The sequence below is a fragment of the Prinia subflava genome, chromosome 22, assembly GCF_021018805.1.
Source record: "Prinia subflava isolate CZ2003 ecotype Zambia chromosome 22, Cam_Psub_1.2, whole genome shotgun sequence".
Classification (NCBI taxonomy): Eukaryota; Metazoa; Chordata; class Aves; order Passeriformes; family Cisticolidae; genus Prinia; species Prinia subflava.
In genome coordinates, this window is record NC_086268.1 from 5912130 (window position 1) to 5925009 (window position 12880).

Genomic DNA, 12880 nt, shown 5'->3' on the forward strand with positions numbered 1-12880 from the left:
GAAGGGATTACTTTGAGATTACAATGGCGTGAGACTCCAGGAGGCAGAAAACCTGAATTTCCTTTGTGCCTCGTAATGGGAAAAGCTGGAAGACAACAGGCTTACAGGCAGCTTAGTGCTGTTCCTGTGTCTTCTCTGTCATCTATGTCCTAATCTCCTTAGGAGCCAGCACGGCACCACGTCAGGAGCCCACACTTTGATTTCCTCACTTCCCCAACCTACAGCCACCACCAGAGCTGAAAAAAGAATGGAAATGGCGGCATTTGGCAAAAGTAAATTCATTAAAAAATTTGAAAACAACGTTCATGGGCTTAATAATTAGCTTTTTAATTAACTTTCTATTCTCCTCTAATTACTCTGCTTGCAAAGTGAAATTATAAGATGTAATTGTTTTACTAAAAGGAACTGGATTATTCCAAGATCAAAACCATGCATGCCATAGGCAACGGGAATAATGGAGGCCCCAGGCTTGGACCTGTTGATTTGGGGAAGTCACCGTGGTCCCTGCACAGCTGGGCTCTGGTGGGATCCTGCTGGATCTCATGGTTTGGAGCACAGAGCATTGCTGCTGGGAATTCAGCCAGGAAGAGGCACTGCCCGGACTGCAGGATGTGCAACAACTCAACTCAGGACAGACCTCACTTCCAAGGACTTCCCTGAAGCAAAACCCAAAAGAAAATCTGCATCCTGTCTTCAGCACAGAATGGAAACAGAGTCCTGGAATTGTTTGGGTGGGAAGGGACCTTAAAGCTCATCCAATTCCAGTGCCCTGCCATGGGCAAGGAAAGCTTCCACTATCCCAGGCTGCTCCAAGCCCTGTCCAGCCTGGCCTTGGACATTTCCAGGGATCCAGGGGCAGCCACAGCTGCTCTGGGCACCCTGTGCCAGGGCCTGCCCACCCTCCCAGGGAACAATTCCTGCCCAATCTCCCATCCAGCCCTGCCCTCTGGCAGTGGAAGCCATTCCCTGTGTCTTGTCCCTCCATCCCTTGTCCCCAGTCCCTCTCCAGCTCTCCTGGAGCCCCTTCAGGCCCTGGCAGGGGCTCTGAGCTCTCCCTGGAGCCTTCTCCTCTCCAGGTGAGCACCCCCAGCTCTCCCAGCATTTCCATGATGGGAAACTGCAACAAATCAGGAGGCAGGGAAGAGTATAAAGAAGTTTTGGACCACTGGCTGGAGGCTGGGTATGGCAGACAATAAAATCAGAATGAACAAATGACTCATGACTTATCTCCTGAACTTGGGTCACTCACTAAACTCCAAGGAGAAGCCATGCTGGGATGCATTTTCCAGGGCCCCAGAATCAATGCCTGCAGTAACTAAAGCACTTTAACATTAGCTGGAAAGAGCTGCAGGGTTGAGTCTTTAAGCTCTGAGTGTTCCTTTCTGCTGGAGTGGCTGGATGGATCCGGCCTGGCTGTTGCCACAAGGGTCACAAAGCCCAGCAGAAGCTGGAAGCATCTCCTTGCATAAATCAACGGGCTTGAACTTGCTGAGAGAAATTTGCCAACAAAGAAAAACACACTGGAAGCAGATGGAAGAAATCCTTCGACCCCAACTACGAGTCCCTGGAGCAGAGGCTTTGTGATTTTAAAAGCAATTTAGGCAGATTTCACTGCCTGTCTGGGTAGGAAGGCAGGGGCAGGTAGGCAGCTAAATCCCTCAGACCGCTTCCTGCATCCCAACCCGCGCCTTTAGCGTGACTTAAGCCAAGGCTCTGCACACTGCACACGCCAAAATAATCACGACGGCAGGATTTTGAAATTCTAAAGAGCCCTTTTTCACAACCCGCCGAGCTGAGGGAGTTCAGAGGCGGCTCTGTCGCCGTGCCGGGGTCTGAGCGCCGAGGAGAGGGTGCTGCAGTGGATTTGTTGGCTGAGAGAACAGTCTTTTCTCATGCTCAGATAATGCAGAAATAAAGTGCATTTGTAACAGACAACAAAAGGATTATCCCCCATTCATTTCAAAGCACCTTTCATTCCACTCAGGGATTACATTTTCCTTTACTTATCTTGCAAATGGTTTTTCATAAGAGAGCGTGGCTTATGGCAAATACCAGACCGTGGTTGGGACAATGGGAGTGTGTTCTGCAGGAGAGAGATCCCGCTCCCAGCACAACTCACTGCTGTAATCTACTGCCTCACAAGGACCACTCTTCTCAAGAGCAGAGGAGGATCAGCTCGGAAACCTTGGCACACTTCAGATTTGGGGCAAGTTTCTTACAAGTGCAGCTTCGGCGTTCACATCTTGTCACTGGAGGGGAACAGCAGAGCTTCGCGCTTCTGTCGGGTCCGTCTGCCCAGAACCTCAAAGCACCTCTGCAAACACAAATCCCGTCCAGTAAACAAAATCTAACCCTGCGTGGCCTCTTGGCTTGCTGGAAAGCAATTGCTTCTGCAGTTCTGTGTGCCTGGGAACCAGTGCTCCACAGCAAAATTCAAGGGCTCCCCACACACAGGAGAATCCAGGGCAGAGACACACCAGAGCCTGGGGCAATCACCACACATCCCCTTTTCCAGTGAAGATCCAAGAGGACTGAGATGACTCTGCTCCAAAAAAAGACTCAACATTTGCACCATGAGATTTCTTAGTTTTCTGAGTTCATGTTAAAGTAGAAGTTTTCACCTTCTCGCGCTCTTTCATGTAAACAGGAGGTCGTGTTTTGTAAATATTACTACTGTTTTCACATTCTTCTCCAAAGACAAGAGAGGTTGTGTGACGGTCGTTTTGACCAATGTGGTTGAGAGGTGGTGATTCCACTCTCCAATCCATGGTCACCTTTCTTAAAGTATATAAGAGCATATAATAAACAAAGGGCAGATTTTCTCTGCTTTGCTTTCTCTCACAACTTCCAAATCTCAGCGTGAGGTCATTTGAGCGTGGCGAACAGCGACAAACATTTCAACTATCAACACTAAACTAGGGACCACTGGCAAGAGCTGGCTCCCCCCAGATCAGCAATTCCCATCTCATTCACTCAAAACCTTAGGATTTTACAGACTACGAGACAAGTTTGCTTGGTCTCAGCCCAGATGTGAGCAGTGAGTCGGGAATACCAGAGCTGGCCTCTGCAAGTCAGGGGAGGGGGCCAAGGGTGGTGCAACTCACTGGTTACAACTCCCCTGCCTCTTTCTGCCTCCCACTAATGCAGAATTCAGAGTTCCTCACACACACACACAAAAATAGCCTGGGCATGCAGTGAGCAGGTGGTTTGGTGCTGTCTGTAAATCAGTGACTCTTGGAGAGTTATGATTGATTGGAGCTGGGGACGGGACACCTTTCCATGCCTAAAAGACAAATAGTCCCTGCTTGCTCCATCTTAGCTTTCCAAATAAAAATGGAGAAGAACACAATGCTTGCCATTACGGTGTCACTCAGCCAAAAAATAACCCCCTGTGTTTGTCAGCCCCCAGCCTAACAGAAAGCCTTCAGTTATCTCTGCTGTCCTGCTGTTCCTGATAAAGTAACTTACAGCATCCTGCAGGAGCTGGAGGAGCAGCACTGCTGCTCCCTCGTGATTTATTCCCCGGATCACCCTCAGAACCCCCAAAATGCCAGTGTGTATTTCCCTGTCCCCAGAGAGATAACAGTGCCACAGGAGCATAAACAGTCCTGGATTGTCCCAATGACACATCAGCTGCTCCTTTTGAAAACCAAAGGCAGCTGGGTGCAGCAGAGTAGCACAGGGGGCATGGAATTGAGGGAAAAGTGGGAAAATGTCCCACTGCTGTGGGAGCTGGTCCCCCCACTCATGCATTGATCCCAGCAAGCCCAGAGTCCCCAGGGCAAACTGTAACTGGAGGCAGGAGCTGATGCACAATTGGCCCCGTTTGCCTTCTCATTGATCAGCCACTTTCAGCTCTGTGTTTATGGAACTGTTTGGTCTCACACAAGACCTATGGGGCTCCCCTCCTTCCTCCCCCTTCTTTCTAATGGATTGAAATTTTTAAAGGAAAAAAGAAATCCAGACAATACGACCGCACTGCAAATCAATGCATCTTGTGGATAATAATACCCGAGATTTATGTAACGCTTAATGTTTGCAAAGTGCCTTGGAAAAAATAAATTAACCTGCAGAACTGCATTGCAATAGGGGAGTGTCATCATACAGCTGTGCCATGGGGAGGAATGGATTCACAGGGATTCAAACAAGGAAAGTTTGAACTGATGCTGTTTTAACCACCGGTCTGGGCTGTCCTAGGGACCCTGCATCGATCTCTGCAAGTTGCACAAATTAAAGATTCTGCTACAGATGCCCAGTGACACTTGTTTGAGTCAGGAGACCAAGGAGTGAGAAGACCAAGGTTTAAATCTTGCATAAGAGCAAACCCGTGAGAAAATACCCAAAGCACTGGAACCCTTGGATGTCTCAACACATCCTTGGGTCATGGCCAAAGTCAGGACCTCGTGTAAAACCATCCAGGCCTGGGACAAGCAAAATGCTAAAGGTGGCTTTGCTCCAGCAGTAAAGTTGGAAAAAAAAGGGCAGTGAAGTTGGGGAAGGGTCTGGAGAGTCACTCGTATGAAAAGGAGCAGCTGAGGGAGCTGGGAAGGGGGCTCAGCCTGGAGAAAAGAGGCTCAGGGGGGACCTTCTGCCTCTGGCAGGAGGGGACAGCCGGGGGGGTTCGGGGTCTGCTCCCAGGGAGCAGGGACAGGAGAGGGAACGGCCTCAAGATGTGCCAGGGAGGGTTCAGGTTTGAGATCAGGAGGAATTTCTTCACACAAGGAGTTGTCAGGCATTGGCAGGGGCTGCCCAGGGAGGTTTGGAGTCCCCATCCCTGGAGGTGCCCAAGGATGTGGCACTCAGTGCTCTGGGCTGGGTGACAAAGTCGGGATCAGCCACAGGTTGGACTCAGTGATCTGGGAGGCTTTTTCCAACCTCAGTGATTCTGGGATTCTCTGAAGGAACAGACAAATACCAGCACAAAAGGTGATCAAAACATCCAGGGTGGTTCCTGGGCTCAGTGGTGCAGCAGAAAAACCCTTTTGCACCTTTGCCAAAAGCTGGCAACTCTGTCCAGACACACCCTGCACCTACAGGGGCAGCTGGAGCACCACAGGTGTCCGGGTAGATGTCCCACACTGCTTCATGGCCAAGTCCTGACCTCCTGCATGGAGGCTGGGCCCTGGACCCTGGGAAGGGGCTCTAAGCTCTCCCCAGAGTCCTCCCTTCTCCAGGCTCTCCCAGCTCTCCCAGCATTTCCATGATGAGAAACTGCCTCAGAGCAGGAGGGAGGGGGGAGTGTAAAGATGTTTATCAACCTTGCTGCATCCATGGCCCCAGAACTGTAACTCAGTGCTGATGTGCATATCCCAGGCATGGAAAACCACCACATCCCTCACTCCTGTGTGCAGAGCTCCCCGTCCCAGGAGAGGCAGCAGGAGAGCCCTCCCATCTGTAAACACGGGAGCGGCGTGCTTGCCAGAAGATGGATTACTTGTGCAGATGTTGGTGCTCTTCAGAGCAGTTTCCACGTGAAGGTGAACAGAAGCACGGCACACTTCAGCAAAAGCTCATTTAATTCTCATCATTACCAGGTCTCTAATGCATAATTGATCCTTAGCTCGTCGGATAACTCCGGCTCCAGCAGCCTCAGCTCCGAGGGACGGAGCCCTGCCTGTAGCCAGGAGGGCCCCAGAGAGCACAAACCAGTTCAGTGAAATGGGGAAGGCACAGCTCAAGTGCAGGATGGCTGGAATCAATACAATAAATCCCCTGGCCCCGGGGCAAAGGCTCTGCTCTCCCTGCTCCAGCCCCACACACATTCCAAGCTCAGAGCACTGATGTGAATGGAGGCTCTCAGCTCCGAGCTCCAGGGAACTGCATTTGCCTCTGAATTGGAAGAATTGGAATTGAACCTTTCCCAGGGTTTCTGTCCTCAGTTTTGCTAAAAAATACTTCTGCAGCTGAAAGCTATTTGGGTTTTGGTTTGTTTGGATTCTGTTTCTGGCCTAATCTAAGAGTTCTGTGTGCTGTAACCCAGGGCTAAACCTGTTCCCAGGTGGAATGAAACCCAAGGCAAGGCTTTTTGCTCAATTTTGATGCATGAGCACAATGCAGGCTTGGGATGCACCAAAAATCTCAAGGTTGGCTGAGCACTAATAACAGGAGGTTTGTAGACTATCTCTGCTCTGATGGTATTGATGGAAATCAAATCCTCCAGAAGCCAAGAGCTGCTCCCAGCAGTGTCCACACATAAAACACATCCATGCACTCACTCCTGGTCTGTTCTTTGGCATAGCCAATGAGAGCTCTGCAAAGGAGGGTCTGGCTGTCACAGACTCTTTCACAGGAAGGTTCCCAGCCTGCGTTGTTGACCAGCACTGAGAAATCCCAGATTTTCTGCTTGTCCTTCTGGCTTAGTTGACGCTCATCCACAGCACTGTGTAACAGGAATGATTCTGCTTTCCTCATGGAAGTGAACCCATAACTCACTAATCCTGGAGCAAAGCAGGCTGAGAGAGGGGTGAGTTAAAAAATACCCCAAGCCTGGCATTGTTTGTGGAGCAAGAGGAGCCATGACGCCAAAACACAGTTGGCTGCCACCTCCCCCCAAGCTCGCCTCCCTCCAGAGGATGAAAAGAGCAAGTAATTAAACAATGGGTTTGCCATAAGTGCTGGACTTCAGAGGCTGCTTTTCCCTTTCTTCTTTTTTGTACGAGGAGGAAAAGGGGAAAAAAAGATTTAAGATAATGGCCTTTTTTCTCTTCAGAATAAATTAAGCTCAAAGATAGAGAATCCCATTACTAATGCCTTTTAGCAAAGCCCAGACATTCTTTTAAAGTCAAACTTTAAAGTCTAACGTGCAGTGATCTCGTCGAAATCTTTCCTGTAATGATATTTAAGTGATGGCCAAGTATATCAGTGGGTTCAGGAGAAGTGCTGATTGCATATCTTCAAGGGAATGAGGCACTGCAGAGCTGTGGCAAAGGAACCCATGCTGCTGATATAAAAGTTGCCTTTAAAACTACACACACACAGTTGCTAGTAACTAATTATTGCAGGAGTCATGACAGAAGAAAAGAAAAAGGTAAAGGAATCAAGGCAAAGGATCCGCCTCGAGGAGGGGAATGTGGGACACGCGGCTCTGATGTGCGATAGGGAAACTTGTTCCCATCCCTTCTGTGCACCCTTCCTGAATTTAATATTCTTTTCAAACTCTTCTTCCCTTTTTGGAGCAGGAGGAAAGCTGACAAAAGCACGATCTTCACATCTGCTCAGGGAAAATAAAATATAGAAGATAAGGTGGTGATGGGGGGAGGACTGACACTGCTCATGTGGCTCCTTAGAAGAAGGGCACCCTTAGGAGACGCAGCTGGGACGGGCATCTCACCTCACACACCTGGCTGGATTTGGGGGCCACAGGCCCAGGTGGCCCCTGGTGCTGCAGGTCTTGGCCCTTCTCCAGCCCCATTGGGACGAGGCTGCAAAACCCAGAGCGCCACTCTGACCCCAAAAGCCGGGTTTTTCTGTGGAGGCAGCAAAAGTCAGACCCTGAGCGCCAGAAGGAGACAGTCCCTGTGTGGCACTGAGCTCTGAGGGCACAGGGAATTTATAGCAGTGCCTCCAGTGCCAGGGCAGCCTCTCCATCTGCTGCAGCCTCTGCAGCTGAACCACTGCCCCAGGCTGGGCAGAAAGAGGATCGGGGTCACAGCAAAGGGGGAGGAACTCCCTCTGTTTGCTCTGCAGAACCCCTTCTCCACCCAGCCCCGGGGCTCAGGGGCTCTGCCGGCCTGAGCACAACTTGACAAGGAGGGAAAGGCAGCAGAAAGTGGAGAGACAAGGGCTGAAAAGCACCAGGGAAGCAGCAGGTCTGGCCAGGCAGGGATAGCTGAACTCCCTGAGTGCTTCCCAAGCATTGCTCTGGATGGATGCAGCTTTGACCCACACGTGCACCCTCATCCTTCAGCCTCTCTAAACCACAGGCTCAAAAGTTATGGACAGAAGCTTCCAGGCTAACCCCGCCTTTTGGAAACAAAAAGGCAGCAGTGCCTTAGTCCTGTGTCACACATAAACATCCCCACACCAGCTGCAAATCTGTTTTCCCTCGGTGCTGTCTGTAAAGACACTGCTCTTGTTTTAGGCAGGGTGGTAGGAGAAGTTAGAAAAGTTCCTGTATGGACACAGGGGTGAGGTGGCATCAGCTGAGCTCCTGCAACCAGGTTCAGGCCCTCCCAGAGCTGCTGAGGTCCCGCCTCACCCATTTCAGGGCTGTTTGCTGCCACAGCAATAAAATTATGTAATGCACAAAAATCATTCCATCCATACCACATCCCCTCATTTCTTCCCCTAAACAGTTTTGCTACATGGACCACCCAAGCACAGACCCCAAAATGGAACAGGAATTCAAACAGCACCAAACATCTTTAACCCTCAAGAGCCTTTAACCCTTTAATCCTCTCAAGACAAGAGAACATTTCAGTGCAGTCAGGAATCAGCGCCTGCTTGAGCATCCTTCGGTCCCCACGGAAAGCAGGAGCTGCAAACAAGAGCCAGCACCTCCAGCTCCTGGCCTCTCCTCCAGATGGGCTCATTGCCACCTCACTGCCTGATGGGCACATCCAGACGCCTCCCCTCCGTTTTCAAAACAAGCTTTTGATTCGAGGAATTACAATTTAAAGGATGTTGAACATTAATGGTCATCGACTGTACATTTAAGGGGTAAAATAAGAGCAAGTCCCTCTGGCAATTACCTCTCCAGGAACTTTGGGCTCTCATTTTTCTGTTAACAGTACAGAGATCAGACTTACACATTTATTAAGAAGAGGCCACTTATGTTCAGCTTGGCACAAACACGCTGTCAGCAGTGGTGTTTAATTAGGGATTACAGCCACGGAACTGGATAATCAGGCCTGCTAATGAATCAGGAAGCTCAGTAAAGTGCAGAGATAAAGATTTTGGCTGCTTTCCTTTACCTACCCGTGCTCCTCCTTCACTGTATCCCGCTCCTTCCACCTAGAATTGCAGGTTTGGAGATGTCAGAGCACAAAGACAAAGCTTCACCTTGCAGTGCAGCCCAGGTGAACGCAAAAAGCCTCCACAACATCAGTGAATATTCACAGTTTGCTCTGAGATCCCTAAATAAACAAACAAACCCCATCATTATTGCCTTGCTTCCAGGGAGACCTGACCAAGAGAGAGCAGTTTCACTTCCCCAGCACTGCCAGCAGGAAGGTGCAATATTTAAGGGCATTTTTATTGGTTGGACACTGAACACAGGGTGATACATTTCAAGCCTCATTTGGCACAAAATTGAAATGGTTTGAGTCAACATTCAAGGTAAACGTCTGCATTTTTATGGCCAAAGGCCTCAAGTTATTATTATTTGCTTGTCTGCTGTTTAAATTCAGCTTTGGTATATTTACTGCATCATCCTAAACTCCAATCAGACTGATTGCTGCCGGGGATATTATGGCTGGGAAAATAGGTCTTTTGCTGAGGCACTGAGAGGGTAACAGACTTCCCTTTGCAAAGTCGCTCATAAATAAGAGGTCATATCTAATAATGTTTGCTTAAAACTTCTTAGCAGAGCTTCTGTTCTCAGACACTGCTTGGCTTTTTGGTTTCAGCTTTAAATAACTGCATGGGGATGGATTTGCTGGTGAGAGCAGAAATAATCCCCCTCAGCTGTTCTACCCCTGCATGTGCACAGGGCAATGGGGATGGCGAGAGAATAGTGAGGAAAGGAGAAAGAAAAGTTTATTCTAGAAGGCAACAAAAAAAAAGTTCATCACCCAAAGCCTCACAGAGCTGGTGGTACCCACCCCTCACTAACCATCCCCAGCTACAAATCCCTCCAGGCTGGGGATGAGGGGATGGAGAGCAGCTCTGGAGAAGCACTTGTGGTGCTGGTGGGTGAGAGCTGGACAGGCCCTGGCCCAGAACCCCCCTGTGCTGGGCTGATCCCCCAGCGTGGGCAGCAGGGGAGGGGGGATTCTGCCCCTCTGCCCTGCTCAGGTGAGACCCCCCTGCAGAGCTGCCTCCAGCTCGGGGGTCCCAGCACAGGAAGGAGCTGGAACTGCTGGATGCTCAGAGAAATGGAGCAGCTCTGCTGGGAGGAAAGGCTGGGAGAGCTGCGGATGCTCACCTGGAGAGGAGAAGCTTTGGGGTGAGGGAATTGTTGCCTTCCAGAGCCTGAAGGAGGCAAAAAGAAAGATGGGGAGAGATTGGGGATGAGGGCTTGGAGTGGCAGGACACCAATTTTGGGCACTGCTGCTCCCTTCCACAGCCCTGGTGTGGCTGCAGTGACCATGCCAAGGCTGATGGATGGCTGTGGTCTGCAGGAGGTGACTTTCTAAACCATCCCTGAGCCCCTGCATTCAGCAGTGACATCAGTCATTAATCCAGCAAGCACCTCTGCAAGGGCTGGGACACTGCAGGGGGGATTTCAGGAAATTTCTAGAATATTCACTCTACAAGTACATGACCACAGAGCCCCATCAAAACCAGGAAGCTGAGGGGGGATCTTGGATACAGAAACACACGTGACAAACTGAAATGGAGGCAGAGCACAAGGGCCAGCACCCAGAGCTTTGTCATCCAGAAGGATTTGCCATTAGAATGACATCCCTGAGTTACTCTCTGGCATCGGATGGGGACGGAGCTAACTTGACTTGTGACAGGCTCCTGAGCATGGAAAGGTCGAGGAAAGGCTCTGCTCAAAGCTTCAGACAACCCAGCAACCAGGGCACTGCCTGGGCAGGGAACTGCTGAAGAAACAGGGTTGGCAAAGCCCTTCCAAGCAGAGGTCGTGGCCAGGGCCTGGGGGAGAACTCGTGCACCAAGGCAGGAGCACGAGGGTGGACAGGGAGCAGCTCCTGGGGAGGGGGCACTGAAGCAGTTTCCCGATGCACACACATAAATGTCAGTAAGCAGCGTGGATGTGAACCAGCCCTGACAGATGGAGGCATCCTGGTTTTTGTTTGTCTCCAAAGTTGTCAGTTCAGGTCTCCAGGTCAGAAATCATTTTATCTGTTAAACCATATGCTTTGTAGAACAAAACGCCTGGCAGACTTCAAGGGACATGTATTTTAAGGAGCACAGTAACACGATGAACATCACCAGACACTTGCTTCCCAGTTGTTATTGCTGTGGTACAGGCGAGGCTTTTCTCCTCTTGCCCCGACTGTGGCCTGCAAGTCACTGAGAAAAGAAAAACACAACTTCACTCCACTTCAATTTAACCATTTATGAGTATCCTGGTCTAGAAATTCAGTAAAGAATCATATAAATATCGTTATTGTTCATGGATGGCATGAGAATAACATGACTCAGCTTACAGCAAATGAGAGCAATCTTTATTCTTCTAGATCTTTTCTTTATACAGTACTTTGGTACAATGAATATGATTGGTCATTCAGAGCTTACACCTCTCTGTAAACATCTTTGCTAGCAAACAAGTTAGAATAACACCACCTACTAATGGTTTTACACCTCCCAAGGATTGTTTGGATTCCTCCTCAGGTTTTTCTCAGGCCAGAGTGAGAGAGTTGCTCGCTTGTCTTTCACACAGACTCTAGCAGTGCCTGAAGCCTAAAATCCCACCACTATCAGTACCCACATATGAAGGCTTGTGCAGGAAGGGACCTTAAAATTCATCTTTTTCCACCCCCTGCCATGGGCAGGGACACCTTCCACTGTCCCAGGCTGCTCCAAGCCCTGTCCTTGGACACTTCTAGGGATCCAGGGGCAGCCACAGCTGCTCTGGGCACCCTGTGCCAGGGCCTGCCCACCCTCACAGGGAACAATTTCTTTCCAGTATCCAACCTCAGCCTGCTCCAGTCTTTAAATGAACAGCAGCCTTTGGGACACAGAGCATAAATCCCATCCCAGGCACCCTCCCACTGCAGGAGCATCAGTTATCACAGCTGAGGGTGCTCTGCCTGCAGCAGGCTTGCTTTCACCCCACATGAAACAACTACACCCAAACCTCGGGTGAGGGGAGTTTTCCAAGGCTCAGCTCTCAGGGGATGACCACTTAGGCTTTGTCTCTGCAGAATCTGCAGAATCTTTCTCCAGACACTGCACTAAAGGCAGGTGAAATTTCCTGCTTTGCATGATCCCCATTAACACCCAGCAGTGCCTGGGCTGAGACAGGAGAGGCCCCCTCCCCTAATTGCTTTTCCTCATGCCCTCCACTTTGTACCAAACACCCCCTGCTCTATTTTAGGCTGCCCTAAGCCTGCGAGGGCCAAGCCAGATGCTGTTTTCTTCCACTGCCCACAGCTCTGACAGAGCCCAAGCAACAAATTCCCCCTCTCCTAAATGCAAATAAATAAAAATAAATGATAGACAGTCTATCAAACCGATTAGGGCAGACATAGAGAAAGCATCCCCAGCAGTCAGGTTCAGGGCCATCGTCTCCAGAACTCAGAGGAATGTCCAGGAGACATCTCCAAGCACTAACTCACTGCCTCGGGGTCAGGGGTTCAACTCACACACAGCATTTGGGGCAGGATAACAGATGCTGCTGAATGTTCCTTGCTGAAATCATGTTAAACCATCTTTATTTTTCTTCAGCCAATAATGCAAAGTCTTTAATCCCAGCTTGTGGACAGCCTAATTAAGCAGTGAGCAGAGAAGGTTGGATTCTTATCTGGTGAATAATTAGAGCTTCCCACCCCACCCAGCCCAAACCCCATCCCCTCTGGAAGCACCCAGGCTATTGCAGCTGGACATGGGGCATTTGTCATCCTTTGTCCAAAGCCATGGATCATGTTGGATGTGGATGTGCCTGCCTGGAGCTCACAGATCCTGCTGGAGCTGCTGAGGGAGCACAGAGGGGCAGCTGCTGCTTCTCCTGTGCCCGAGCCGTGGTGACAGGGAGCTGCAGAGGCAGGTTTTCCTTTGGGATGATCAATTCCCAACCATTTTCTGTTGAAAA

The 12880-nt window shown here is 50.0% G+C and overlaps 1 protein-coding gene across 3 annotated transcripts in view; it reads right to left on the reverse strand.

The window, feature by feature from the left end:
• The window catches only part of KIRREL3 (kirre like nephrin family adhesion molecule 3), a 362476-nt gene that overhangs the window by 299764 nt on the left and 49832 nt on the right, over positions 1-12880 (reverse strand). The window lies entirely within an intron of this gene.